This window comes from Nannospalax galili, unplaced genomic scaffold (genome assembly GCF_000622305.1).
Source record: "Nannospalax galili isolate Female #2095 unplaced genomic scaffold, S.galili_v1.0 scaffold407, whole genome shotgun sequence".
Taxonomy (NCBI): Eukaryota; Metazoa; Chordata; class Mammalia; order Rodentia; family Spalacidae; genus Nannospalax; species Nannospalax galili.
Window position 1 is genome coordinate 1,117,057 of NW_008355644.1, and position 15,853 is coordinate 1,132,909.

A 15,853-nucleotide genomic window follows, 5' to 3' on the forward strand; every position below is an offset into this window, starting at 1 on the left:
ATAGAACTGAGGCAGAAGAATTGTTATGAATTGGAGTCTAGCCTGGGCTACAGAGTAAAGCTCTATATCAAAAATAAAATGGCTTGGGATATAGCCCAGTGGTAGAGCACTTACCTAGCATGTACAAAGCCCTAGGTTTGAGCCCCAGAGCTGAAACAAAAAAGATATCTAATAACTCTGTGAGACATTTGCCCTACTTTATCAAATCACTTCTATTTCTTCTTCTGAAAATAAAAGTCTATATTTTGGGACAAGATAGGGCCTTTTGAACTCTATTCTGTTACCTTACCTTCTGTGCTCGATAGCTTTAGTGTCAACTTGACACACCTGGATTGAGGGAGCCTCAATTAGGGAATTTCCTTCATTAGACTGGCCTGTGGCCATGTCCATGGGGCATCTTCTTGATTGTTGAGTGATGTGGGATGACCCAGCCCACTGTGGGTGGTGCCACCCCTGGGAAGATGGGCCTGTGTTGTATAAGAAAGCAGACTGAGTGGGGGCCAGGGTAGCAAGCCAGTAAGCAGTGTTCCTCTATGTCCTGGGTTCCAGCTCCTGCTTCCAGGTTCCTGCCCTGAGTTCCTATCTTGGGCTCCCTGATAAACTGTGACCTGGGAGATGTAAGATAAATAAACCCTTTCTTCTCCAAGTTGGTAGTGATCAGAATGTTTTGTTACAGCAATGAAGAAACAAACTAGGACACCTTTTTTGATGATTAATATTGTCATCTTGATCCTCTCCAAATTAAGTTAGGTGCTTGCTTTGGTCAAAGAAATGTGAGCAGCAGCAATTTATGGTGAACATTTTAAGTGTTAGCCTATGTCTCACTGTATCCATTTTTAAAGATTGTTAAAGTTTATCATTCTGGGTTCCCAAATGGCAATCCTCTCTACTACCCCCACTAACATTTGTTTTTTTGTTTGTTTTTTGAGAAAGCGTCTCCCTATAGCCCCAGCTGGCTTGGATCTCAATATGGAGACCAGTCTGGCCTTGATTGCACAGAGGTCTCCCTGCCTCTGCCTCCAGAGTGCTGGGATTAAAAGTATGTGCTACCACACCCAGTTCACATGCTATTAATGGACAAATAGCAAGAACAAGATATAAAGCTTTGTGATTTTAGGTCAGTTTGTACTGTCGCATAGCTAGATTTTCCTGATCAATATACCACCAAAGTCCATTTCAGATAGGAGGAAGCAAAGAATTTGTTAAGGTACACAGATGCACCATTCAGAGAGAGATTTTTCATCCCAAGAATCTCTAGAATGCTCTTTTAATTTCCTGAGGACCCATGAAAACATCTGTACACCTTGACAGTGAAAAAACTGATCAAATTGTTCTGGTGTGGGAGCACAGACAACATCCTCAGCCTGAGGTTCTATGTTAACACTGAAGACATGCTCAGAATTTCCACATTTCTCCAGTGCTTGGTATCCAGTTATACCTCCATAAGTATTTGTTGAATGAGTTTTTAATTGACTTAGTGGAGAAGTAGTATCTGGGAAGGTATACTAGATAGATGTCGCATTGCTTCAATCAACTACCTGCTAAGAAGCAAACTTGAGGGAGGGAGGATTTATTCTGACTCACAGTTTAAGGGCGTACAGCCCATCCCTTCCCCATGGAAGGGAATGTATGGTAGCAAGAACATGCGACTACTGGCCAAGATATATCTGCAATCAGGAAGCAAAGCACAATGAACGCTTATGCTCAGCTTGCTTTCTCCTGTTTATTCAGTCTAGAATCCCAGTTAATGAAATGGTGTCACCCACATTTAGGATGTCTTCCCATCTCAATTAACCTCATCTAGATAATCCCTCACAGACAAGAGATTTGTTTCCATGGTGAAGACCTGTTAAATTGACAATCAAGATTAAACATCTCATTAAGGTAACAAAACAGAGCTCAAAAGACTTTATTTACATTCAAAATGTGCACTTCTATTTTCAAAAGGACTAGAAGTGATTTGTTAAGCATGAAAAATATCTCACAAATTTTAGGTATTGTGCTGGATAGCTTTAGTGTCAACTTGACATGCCTGGGTTGAGGGAGCCTCAACTGGGGAATTGTCTCCATTGGACCAACTGTGGACATGTCTGTGGGGGAATTTTCTTGATTGTTGAGTGATGTGGGAGAGCCTAGCCCACTGTGGGTGGTGCCACCCCTGGGAAGGTGGGCCTATGTTGTATAAGAAAGCAGGTTGAGCATGGACCAGGGGAGCAAGCCAATTAGAAGTGTTCCTCCGTGGCCTGTGCTCCAGCTCCTGCCTCCAGATTCCTGCCCTGAGTTCCTACCTTGGGCTCCCTGATGAACTGTGACCCAGGAGATGTAAGACAAACAAACCCTTTCCTCCCCAAGTTGGTAGTGGTCAGAGTGTTTTGTCAAAGCAATGGAAAAACAAACTAGAACAGGTACCTTTACTTCTTCCACTACTGGGGATTGAGCTTAAGACCTTTTACATGCTAGGCAAGTACTCTACCACTGGACTATATCCCCAGCCATTAAAAAAAATCATTTATGTATATTTTATGTGTATGAGTGTTTTGTCTTCACGTAAGTGTACCCATGTTGTGCAATGCCTGTGGAGGCCAGAGAGGGCATTTGGTCCCCTGGAACTGGAGTTAAGGATGAGTATTAGCCACCATGTGGGTGTTAGTAACCAAATTTGGGTCCTTTGCAAGAACAGTCAGTGGTCTAACTCCTGAGTCATCTCTCTCTAGCCCCTGCAATTTTATTTTTGAGCTATAGTCTCACTTTATAGCCCAGGCTAGACTCAGACTTTTGGTAATACTGTGCCTCAGCCTCCTGAGTGATGAGATTACAAACATGAGCTATCATGCCAATCTTTGGACACCTTTTTTATGCAAAGTATTTAGGGGCTATGGGATCAAGGGATGTGGATGGGAGAGGTGCTAGTTAGTTTTCCATCACTGTGTCAAAATACCCAAGACAATCAATTTATAAGGAACAAAGATTTATTTTGGCCCACAGTTTGGAAGGTTTCAGTTTATGATTAGTTAGCCTGTTGCTTTTGGGCCTGTGACAAGCTAATACAACAGTGGAGGAGTAAAGTGGAGGAGGCCTGTTCATGTCAAGGTAGCCAGGAATCAAAGAGACAATGGGCCATAGTTCCAATGTCCCCTTCAAGGACATGCCCTAATTATGTAACTTCCTTCCACTAGGCCCCACCTTCTGAATGTTCCTTGTCAACTTGACACACCAGGGAAGGGGAAGAATTTCCTCTATCAGACTGACCTGTGGGTATGTCTGGGAGGCATTTTCTTGACCGTTGAGTGAGATGGGAGGGCCCAACTTACTGTGGGTGGTGCCACCCCTGAGACAGTGGGCCTGGGGTATCTAAGAAAGTAGGCTGAGCATGGGTCAGAGAAGCAAGTTAGCAAGCAGCATTCCTCTACAGTGTCTGCTTCAGCTCCTGCCTCTAAGTTCTTACCTCGAGCTCCAGCCCTGACTTCCCTTTGAAGGACTATCACTTGAAGAAGGACCGTCACTAGGAAATATAAGATGCAATAACCCCTTTCCTCCCCAAGTTGCTTCTGGTCAGTGTTTTATCACAGCAGTAGAATGAGAATGTGAACATTCCTTCATCTCCAAATAGCCACCAAGGCTTCAACACATGATTTTAGGGCACATCTAAGAACCAAACTACAGAGGAGACTTGGATATTTTCCTCTAGGAAGGATATGATGGCTAAAACTTTCTCTTTGATATATACTTTAATTATGCTACTATTGTCCCAGCTGACTGCCTTAGGTCTCCTATAGTTCTGAGAATAACAGGTCACTTTACTCCTTTCCTCTCCTCTTCCCTTTCCCCTCCCCTCCTTTCCCTCTTCTCTTCTTTCCTATCTCACTTTCTGTGCCAGGGCCTTGCTAAATTGCCTAAGTTGGCTCCAAACTTGATATGTAATCCAGGCTAGCCATCCTCCTGCCTCAACATCCCCAAGTGCTGGTATTATAGGCATGTACCCCATGCTTGGCTACCTCAGTTTACCTAGGAGAGTTTTACTATAAAATATACTGTTCTTTTCTCTCTATAAATGCACCTGTAGTTGCCATACTACATTCCCCAATATTTAGTTGCAAAAGAGAGTCAACATAAGCAGGGCTTACTAATGTGACACCCTTAACAAGAATGCTCATTTGAATGTGTACATGAGGGTTGCTCATTTTAAGAAACAAAACCAAACCTTTATTACCTGAAGTTAAACTTTGTTTAACAGCAAAGCTCTTACCTGGGCCCTGTAACTCCCCTAGAGTAAGCCTGGCTGACTCAAGCAATGAAGAGAAAGTGGTGAAGAATCTGTAATTAAATCCAGAGACAATGCTCCTTCCACTGGGTTTTGGAATGCTTCGTGTTATGCACACAGCTTATTGTTCTAGAGAACAAGATATAGCATGCTTTCCTCAGACACTGGGGAGTTTTGTCTCCCAAGGGTTTGGGATGCTACCATCAAGGACCCATGAAAAACAGCCTCTGTCTGGGGCAGACGGTAGGGGTGGAGCTCTGAGAAAGGTCTTTAGGCCATCATGGATGCCTGCCTTCATTGTCTAGAGACATGCTGTTCATCCCAATTCTGCTGAGAGATCCTGGAGTATACTTGCTCTCTGGAGAGGCTGAATGGGCAAAATAACTTTCCTTATACATTTAAGAAAAAAAAATTTAAAACACAGAGATTTTGCTACCTTATATTTTATCTCTCCACAGAAGTATCTATGTGTAGGTTTAATCAAGTTAATCAAGTTCAATTCATGATGGAATTTAGCTATCTCAAGAATGACATTACCTTTTCTTTTTTCAAAGATTTACTTTATTTATTTATTTATTTGTGTGTGTGTGTGTGTGTGTGTGTGTGTATGTGAGTGTAGTGCTGGCAGAAACCAGAAGAGGGCATTATGTTCTGAAGCTGAAGTTACAGCTGTCCAACATGGGTGCTGAGAACTGAACTTAGGTTCTCTGGAAGAGTGGCAAGTGCTCTTACCTGTGAACCAATCTTTCCATCCCTCCTTTTTAATGTAAAGTTTTAAAAAGCACTTTCAAGTTCATTCCCTCTTTACAACCTCTTCGGGATGAGTGGTATCCACATAGTAGATTAGAAAACCAAGGAGAGTGAATTGTCCATCACCTAACTAGGAGGCGACAGTTCAGGGACAGGAATACAAATGTCCCAGCTCCCAACAAGAAAGCCTTTTTATCCCCATTCATTTCCAAGTCTGTTTTAAAACTCATATTTGATTTCACATAAGGGGAGTTTGGAAAAGTGGTTAAAAGCATTTGCTGTTCTTGCAGAGGACCCAGGTTCTGTTCCCAGCACCCACATGGTGGTTCATAAATGTCTGTAATTCCATTTCCAAGGGATCTGATGCCCTTTTCTGGTCTTCTCAGGCATCAAGTATGCATGCAGTGTACACATATACATACAAACATACATACGTACATGCAGGTAAAACATTCATACACATAACAATTTTTTTAAACTTAAAAAATTTTTAAATGTTACAAGGTAAAGATTGGAAAAAGAAGAAATCACCAGAGGTCTTTTCTACATACAGAACTAGGTTAAAACATGATAATAATGAGGCTAAGGTTGAAGGGTGTCTTCATGCAGGGGTTATACATCCCGGTCTTCTGAACCTGCCAACCTACTGGCAGCTGATACATTAGTTACTTTCCTGTTGCTATGATTTAAAAAAAAAGCATGACCAAGGCAACTTATAGAAGAAAGTTTATTTCGGCTTACAGTTCCAGATGGAGAAGAGTCCATCATGTTGGGGAGGCATGGAAGCAAGCAGCAGAAAACAAAGCTCATATCTTGAACTGCAAACATGAAGCAGAGAGAGCCAACTGGAAGTGGGGCAAGACTTTGAACTCTCAAAGCTCCCAGTGACACACTTCCACCGGCAAATGTACACCTCCTAAACATTTCATGACCACCTAAACAGCACCACCAACTGGGACAACATGTTCAACTACTTGAGCCTATTGGTGGACATTTCTCATTCAAACCACCACAGCTGATAAGAGAACCTGTTAAGAAAATGAAACCACTTCCTACTTCCATATTTATGGTCAAAGATGAACTGTGTGAATGTCTTCATGAAGATAGATGGATGGTGGGTTGATTTGATTCCAAGTAGCCGGGTCGGGGGGGATTTGAGGAAATCACCAGAGACTGACACCTCCTCAGTAATTTTGTCCACTGTGACCAAATACCTAACTGAAACAACTCAAGGAAGAAATGTTTGTTTTGGCTCGCAGTTTTATAGGGTTCAGTCCCTTGTGGCTGGATGGCAAGGCAGAGCAGAGGAGCTCACATCATTGTAAGCCAGGAAACAGGGAAGAGGGAAATGCTGGTGCTCTGCTGGTTTTTACTCTGTCTAGGTCCTGGCTCATGGGACACTGCCACTCTCATTCAAGGTGAGGCTTACCTACCCTCTCTGGAAAGATCCTGTTAGACACACCCAGAGATGTGTATCACTGTCTCCTAGAGAACTCTAAATCTGGTCAATTTGACAATGAACATTATCCTCTTTTCCCTCAAAATCTTTAGTCTGGTGAAGCAATGAACCAGGAATTTATCCAAGCAGTATGGGGGAGGGGATAAAAGCCCACAGTGGAGACAGCATTCAGGGCTTCTTCAAGTTCAGCCAGAACAGAAATGAAAATACCTCTAGGTCTTGCAGTCCAGTCTCCAGCCTGCCTCAGGGCACACAACTGAGCTTTGAGGTGATTTCAATCATTGCTTCCTAACTAACCTGCATTCTTTTCGTATTGAAAGCCACCTGTTCATTTTTACATTTTTCTACTTGGTTCTCAGGTTTCCACTGATGTGCTTAATAGGAACACATGTGGAAGTGACTGCTCAGTCTCCTGAGCAGATAGCTGAGCTCTGTTCTTACTCTGCACAGCACAAAACCTAATGCATCAATGACTGTGGAGGACAGGGTATGTGGCTTAGTTGGTAGAGTGCTTTCCTAGCATGTATGAAGACCTAGATTCAATTCCCAGCATTGCATGAAACTGGTATGGTGCCACTGTCTTGTAATTCCAGCGCTCTGCAAGTAGAGTCAGAAGGATTGGAAGTTCATGGTCTTCCTTGACTACATAGTAAATTGAGGCCAGCCCAGGATATCTGAGATCTTTTTTCAAAAAAAGGGAAGAAAGGGCTGGGAAGATAGTTCAGCTGGTAAAGTGCTTACCTGGTAAGCATGAGGACCTCACTTCAATTCCCAGAGCCCAATATAAAAAAAGCTGAGTGTGGTAGAGCATGCTTATGATCCCAGTGCTAGGGAGGCAGAAATAGGCAGATCCCTGGGGCTTGCTGATCAGCCAGCTTAGCTTAATTAGCAAGTTCCAGGCCAGTAGAAGACCAGGCCTTAATAAAACAATATGGATGGTGCTCGAGGAACAATACTCAAGGTTGACTTATAGTGTGCGTTTACACACACAAATGTACACAGACCATTGAAGAGGTGGCTGGCACAGGTGTCCTTGCTGAACTGGCCACCCAACTACAACTCTGTTGGGGAACCCTGCTGCTAGAGTTGTAGTCCTCCATGTCCAGATAGCTCTAAGGGGCTAGGCACTATATGGAAGGACTCCCCTTCTCAGCAGGGGGCCTCCTGCTCTCAGCCTGACTTACCTGGAAAGTGCCGCCAAGCACGGATGCCTGACCTTATTTGGAACATGACCTTTGGCATAGTTACCTGGAGTAAAAACTACCCCCAGGTTTTTTCTATATGATAATCAGGTATTGCCTGGTATTCGGATGATAGGAGCCTACTGCCACATGTAAATAAAGCATACTATGAGCACCTATCAGCTGAAGCATTGGCTACTGCCTCCACACTATATTTTCCCTAACATCCTACTAAATAAACGGAGCTGTTTCACTGAATGTAGAGCTGTTTCACTGAGTCTGGAGCTGTTTGCATCACTGAACCTGACTCCACGGAAGGGCTTTCTTCCATCAGTGCTCACTGGCCGTCCTGACGCCGTTCGTCGCTTCTGCTCCCTTTGTCCTCATGGAACGGTGGCCAACAACCCACGAGGGAAGGAAGAGACCCCACACAACTCATGTAGGTGGAAAGAATAAATACTTTTCACTATACTTCATGTATAGCTACAATTCATGAAAACTCAGGGAGAGCTGCTATGTTAAGGAAGTTTGAGACAGACACGTACAGCTTAGCAACGTGGGACTCTACTTGGTTTGGGTTATTAACACTTCCCTCTTCTAATAATGCATTTGGCAGCCTGCCTCCTTTACCTGAACATACTATGCACACATACCCCTCTCTGAACAATGCACTCAGTCTACACATATCCCCTTTTCTGAACAATGAAGTAATTTTCTCTTCCTCTAGTAACAACCACAATTAAGAATTTATAGTCAAACATATTTTCAGTGTATTTCGGTACAAGAATAGAAAGGCAAATCCAGCTTAAACTGCCTCCAGGTACATGTGCAGTAAGGCAAACTGTCCTCCAAGTGGAGTTTTAGGGAGAATCCCCTAGTTATCATCTTATGCCTATGCATAATTGAGTGTGCCTATGACTAAAATAAGATGCATTATGGAAAGGGACATATTCTGTAGAAAAATATGACTTACTCTATCAATCAAAATAGGGAACCACATGATTATGCCATAGTAACCAGCCCCTCCTTCCTTTAGACTCCCAAAAAAGAGACCCCAGGGAGTGACCCGAGCCTGCAAGTATCTACACATGTGGCCCACTGCTTCCTTGCAGTGCATTCTATTGCTTTGCTTTAAATAAAATTTCATTGGTACTTGTGCAAATCTGTGCGGGTTTGTACTTTAATTCCTGGAATAATGGGACAAGAACCCGGAAATGCCCAACTTCAACCCCAACCCCAACCACTGGTAGCAAGTTCAAATTAAGATGGCTGGCATTTTGTTTCTAGGGCTCTGTCAGATCCACTGCCTACAGCATACTTTTCAGAGGAGGTGGTTTGGTTGGGATACTTGTGGGTAGGAATAGCTCAATGGAAGTCAGTGGTAGACTCGCTCATTGCAAGGGGGACAGCCAGACTTATCTCAGGGCTTGAGGTAGAGGGAACTTCCTTTTCTGAGGTCTTGCTGCTGGAAAAGGCAATACCATATCTTCTGGGCTGTCAGTTGGTGGAGTTCCAGAAGAGGCCCGTATTTTTAGAATGGCTTCCTTTACTTCCCAGCACCTGCCATGAACTGTAACCCAAGGGGCTACTTAGATGCCAGGGAGATGACTGAGGACAAGGCAGCCTGAGCTAATGTCCTAAAATACCACCCAGGAGAGGATTTTCAGATGGGAGCCCGTTTCATATCTGGCTCTTCCTTTATTGGCCCTTCCTAAACCTCGGGGCTGTCACAACTACTGGTTGAGATGATGGAGACATACCAGCTAGAGAAGCTACCATTTGCTCCTAACTTCAACTCTTCCTCTACTCTTCATGCCAACAAGAGCATGTCTGAGCATATTTTCCTGGAACAAGATACTTTTTTTGATGTCTCTGAATATGAGACAAGGCTAAAACAATGTTTTGGACTAGCTAATAGCAAAGGGCTGCAAACCTCTTACCCTTGGCAGGTAGAGTTCATTGAATTCATTTATCTCCTAAAGACGGTACAAGCTGGAAACAGAAATGTATTCTCAAGAGGCCGGACACGTTTGTGGAGGACAGATGACTCACAGGCCATGAAGGATAACTAGTATCTTGGGAAGTCTCTAATCTTGGAGACTGACATCAGCCCATACCATCTGAAGCATTTTTTGGTGCCACAGTCAGTGCAAAGCTGAGCTGATATAGATTCTAGGGCTGACCCAGCGTGGGGATACACACACACACACACACACCTCTGGCTATTTCATTAAAAAAAACATTTTAAGGCAGGGATTCACAAAGTCCAGACTGACTTTATGTCACTATATAGCCGGGGGTGGCTCCTAACTTTTTAAAATACATTTTATTTATTTTTATTTTATGTGTATGTGTGTCAGTGCACCTGTGTCATGCAGGGCCTGCAGAGATCAGAAGAAGGTGTCAGATTCCCCTGGAACTGGAGTTATGGATGGCTGTTAGCCACCATGTGGGTGCTGGGAATTGAACCCAGGTCCTCTATGAGAGTATTCAGTGCTCTTAACCGCTGAGCCATCTCTCCATTCCCAGCTTTTAACTTTTGCTCCTCCCCTGACTGCACTTCCCCAGTGCTGGGATTACAGGAATATGTTGTCACCAGACCTAGTTTTATTCAGTGCTGGGGATTAAATCCAGGGTTTCATATACACAAACATTCTACCAACTGAACTACATCCATGTAGCCCTTCTCTGGCTTCTTTAAATTCTCCTAAATGTTATGATACAAAATGCCATTGGTATCAACGCAATAGCTTTTTTTTTTTTTTTTAAAGGAAGTGAACTAGAACTTAAATATTGAAATAGGTTTTGTCCCCTTTCAATGGTCAGTTTCATTCAGTTGTATGAAAAATGTAGTTAGTAAATCATATACATACTGATAAAATTTAGTTTAAAATAATATGCATGACAGATATGCAATGTATTTCACATTTATGTATGATTAGGTACCTACACAGAATACAGAAGTTTTGTAAAGTTGCATGTCAACCTGATCACTGAATTCACTTCTGCTGGGGAGGCAAGAGGAGGATGAGAATCAGACACAGTGTTCAAAATCACAGTGGTAAATATCATTAAGGGTTAATTTTTAATTGTAATATATTTTAAATCATATAAAGAATTTAAAATTCCCAATCATTTTTATTGTTACTTAAAAATATTTTTTAGTTTATTGTAGAAAAATTCTAGAGGGTTTATAATTTCCTGAATCTGGAAGATTTAGTTTTCATGAAATAAAAATCTACCTTGGTGTCTATACTAGTCAAAGCGTCACGAAAAATCAGTTAAAAATAAAACCGTCCATTATCTTCAGGGTACCCCATCGTTTTTAAGTACCTACTATTTAGCATAAAATTGGACACCAGAAATCTCAAAGTGAGCAACAGTTCCTGGCCTCCTGTCAGATCCTCTACTTCTGAGCCACTGCTTGTGCAACACCCAGGTTTCAAACTGTCTCCTGGAACCATCGCTAGTGTTTTTATAACCACATTAGTTTCATCATTTTGCCATCTCATGTTTATGTTACTGAGCTGTAATTCATCTTGGTTCTTGTTTTCTTGGAGGAAAAGCATTCAGCCCAGAGACACAGAGAGTTTAAGCAAGGCTTTAAGACCAAAGTGATAGTACACTCAGAGGACTTAGAGTGGGTAGCAGCCAGAGATCTATGCTTTGTGTGTGTGTATGTGTGTGTGTGTGTGTGTGTGTGTGTGTGTGTGTACATGTGTGCAGGTGCCTGCAGAGACCAGAAGAGGGTGCACTGGAGCTGGAGTTACAGATGGTTAATGAGCCATTTGATGTGGATGTTGGGAGTCAAACTCAGGTTCTCTGGAGCAGCAAGTGTTTTTAACTGCTGAGCCATCTCTCCAGTGTTTAATGAATATTTATGAGGTAAGTAACATATTCATAAGAGTAAACTGAGCCCTTTCCCTTTCTCAAGTCATTGTGAGCCAGATCTCCCTTTGCATGGGCCTTTCAAGAGGACATGGAAGTAGTTGGGTAAAGGAAGGGAATCAGTGGGAAGAAGACAGAGATAGTAATGGGGGTGAATATGATCAAAATACATTATGTACATTTAAGAAAAGACCAAAGTGAAACCCATTATTATGTATAATTAGCATATGCTAGTAAAAACATTTTTTTTTAAAAAAAAAGTGAGCTGAGGCTTTGTAGTCACCCGACGTGAACAGCAGTACGAAAACAACTATCACCATCTTCTCAGCTATAGAGGAGAGTAAAGCAAAGATCTCTCCAGTCTGTTTTCATCTTTACTTCCCACCTGTCAGCCTTGAACCTGAACATGGACAGTAAGTTCATGACTGGGAATGATGTATTTGCCCCATGTGTGTGGTTGTGGTCAGTGAGGCAGCCATTACTCATAACCTTGCCTCTGGAGAAGCTGGTTTACCTTGTGACTTGTCTGTCACCAGCCAAGTTCCTCTATGGCTCAAATGTTGATGGGCTGCTTTTGCTTCCTGGGTTCCTCCATGAGGGAGTCCAAGGTGGGCTTTCCTTCAGTATTGATTGTTTGTTCTTGATGCTTGCTAAGCTGGTGGGCCTGAGTAGTTAACTGGGGACCAACAGAATTATAGAGACATGGTAACAGCCCAGTCACTGGGTACACCTGACCTAATGCTGGGTCATGTCACATATGAGCCCTCCTATTTAATCCAGGAACCTGGAGTGGCCAGGAAGTTAACCTGGGGCATAGATGACATTCTTGGGCTTTGGACCTAGGCAAGAGTCTGATAAAGAACTTCAGTGGCTCCCAAACCTTGGTTTCTCTTGAAACTATAGATAAGAATATCTTCTACATAAAATCGTGTAACTCATTAAGTGTATTACAGAACCACTTCCTCTCCAACATTCATATATGGAAAGGTGATCAGCAAATTAACTGTTGCCTCTTTACTCCTTTAAATGAATACACTCTCTTTTCTTGATACCAGATATTTCTGTAATATAACCTACTGGTGAATGAAACTAAATATTTTACACTTGACTCTTCACATAGAGGAGCCAAGGGCACAAACCTTTGTACCATTTAAGGAGTTAGATTGTAGCATATATTAGTTGTGTAACAGTCCAAACCACTAAATCTCACTGAGCCTTGGTTTCTTCATTTGAAAGATAGGGATAATAATAATAATACATCATTAGGCGACTGTCATAACTGAGCCATTTCATGGACATAGGCTACAGTAGAAAGGTTCAATATGCATTACATGTATAACCATTATAAAGTTATTAAAAGGTAAAAATTCAAATGTACATGTTCACACACCTCTTTGTCTCTGTATTTAAAAAAAAAATTAGTTCATGGGGCTGGAGAGATGGCTTAGCAGTTAAGAACACTGGTTGTTCTTGCAGAAGACCCGGGTTTGAATCCCAGCACCCACATGGCAGCTAACAACTGTCTGTTAACTCCAGTCCCAGGGGATCTGACAGCCTCTTCTGACCTCTGTGGGCATTGCATGACATGGGTGCACTTACCTACATGCAGGCAATACATGTATACACATAAGATAAAAATAATAAATAAAACTTAAACACATTAGTTCAAATGCAATATTGTTATCATACCATTCTATGGGCGGTTACAGCAGTGAACTCTTTTCCCTGTTAAATTCTTCTAAGAGTAACACTGTCCTATGATGTATCTTCCAGATACATCCTATTTTTCTTTGGTTATTTATTTATTTATTTATTTATTTATTTATTTATTATTGTGCTGGGATGGAACCCAGGGTCTTGTACACACTACGCAAGCATTCTGCACTAAACTCTATCCCCAGGCCAGCGTTGGTCATTTATTTTAACCAGATATGACCTATATGCAAATGCTAGGGAGGGGGAGCATTGAATTCCCTCCAGAACTGTATCAGGTGGTGTCTGGGAGTACCTGATTTACTGTTTTACTTTTGAACATTTTGCTGACATACACCCTATATAAGAGACATGAGTGTGTCCTGTGCATATAGGCCATTGAATTTCCACAGACTTAACAGACTAGTGTAAGCAGCACCCCGATTGGGAATCAGATCAGAACATTCCAGAAACCCTCATTCCCATTATACCTCTGCTAGAGGTAATCATTATCCTGACCAACTTTTTCTCATTTTAATTTTGTAAAGTCTTATACCTAGTTTTGAGCCGCTCAGTGGCTACTTCTTTCTCTCCAAAATTAACTTTGTGATTAGGTCTCTGTTTTGGGTGGTTAATTTAAGTCTCAATAAACATGTGTTGTGCAAGGCACCATGTTAGTTATCTAGAGTGATGAGGAAAAAGAAGTTCGGCGAGGTTTTTTGTTTGCTTGTTTTCAGTGTGCTACCTTGAGCTGTGCTTCTTTAGAATGAGGCACACATTTTCCAGCTTCTTCTCTTTTATGACTAGACCATATCCCGACCATGAAAGCAACGTATCCTGGGTAAAGATTCCAACAGAAGTTGACCAGTGTGTGACCTATGCACAAGTGTGACCTATGTCCAATTCCAGGAGGAAGAAGTTCACAGGCCTGGCTTATACCATATTTGGTCATGTTGACTGTGATATAAGGGTTTATGGACACATGATGCTAAAAGGCTGTGAGACCCACTCCTAAAAAGAAGGAGAGCTGCTGAGAAAGGGGAAGGGTGTGACTTGGAAGCCTGCATCAGGGTCTTGGGTCTGAGCAGGATCCTTCTACCTCAGATGTCTTTGTTATTTCAAATGCAGATCCTCAACCCAACATCTTGGGCGCCCTCAGCAATTAGAACTAGAGCAATCAGATAACACGGATTTGAGAGGACTAGGGCTGTGGGTCCCCATGCCTCCTTGGAGCCACCCCTGGCTCTGATGCAGCAGGGGCCACTCAGGAAGATAGCTCTTTCTTCTGGCTCTGAGAATTAGCTGTGGTTTTATTGACACATGTGCTCTGCAGTTTTTTCCCCCCAGTGTTCCATCACAATACAGGCCTGGCCCCTGAAAACTAATTTCCTGGATGCAGAGACTCCAACTGTTTATGATTATTATTATTATTATTGCAGAGCATTGGAATTCCTGCCTGGTTCCAAAAGGCTCTGTTTATTTTTGTCTTTTTTTTTAGACAAGGCCTCAGGTAGCCTAGGCTGGAATAGATGACCTTGGACTTCTGATTCTCCTGCCTTCACCTCCTGAGTGGTAGGATTAGAGGCATGTATCACTACGACAGGTTTATGTGGTGCTAGGGATTGAATCCAGGGCATCATGCATACTAAGTAAGCACTTTACCAACTAAGCTACATTCCCAGACATGTGACATGTGTAGGGCCAGAGATGAGTGAAGGAGTATCCTCTGTGTGCTATATACACAGGAGCTCATTTAATCTTTACCACAAATCCAAAAGAGAGATACTAATACTCCTCCCATTTATATGGGTGTACAAGCTGAGGCAGAGCGAGGTTCAGTATAACTCAAATAGAACTTGTGCTTCCCTCTGGTTTCATACCCACAAAACTCCATTTAGCAAATTATTTTCTTGTGACTCACTTTCCCAGTTTTGCCAGAAATAAGACACAAACAGAACTCTTTGACTCCTGTCTCCTAAGACACATCTGAAAACAGCAAATTAAAGCAAATTGTGATAAACACCTCTAGTTGATCAGGTAAAATTCCGTGGTATTTCAGAGAAAAGTGAGGAAATATACTGATGGAGAAAACTGAGAAAAGATTGAAGGAGGAGGTGACGGACCTAGTTCTTGTAGTCTGGGCAGTAATTGAACAAGTATAATTATAAGGAAGAACAGTCCAGGAGGAAGATTCAACATGACCCAAAGCCCTGGAGCAGTGTATCTTGGGTAAATAGTGGAAGGTCATTTGATATATTGGGGAGATTCACAGGCAGAGTAAAACATGAAGTGGGAAAGCCAGTAGGCATCTCCATGGGATATAGCAGTTATGTCCTTGACAGGCTGGGAAAGATGAGATGATAAGTCAACAACCCATTGGTTGAGAGTTGCAGCAGCAGAGGAATCCTGTAGGCTTCCTCAGCTTACTGGGTACATATGGTCATAACAGGTAGAGGCAGGGGTTGGAGCCACATCATTTATGAGTGCTGGGAAGATCCAGCAAGCTTCTAAAAGAAGGAACACAACAAAGCCTTTATAGACCATTAAAGGTCAGATGTTCCACTAATGTAAGGTTAGATTGCCTCTGTGTGTGTGTGTGTGTGTGTGTGTGTGTGTGTGTGT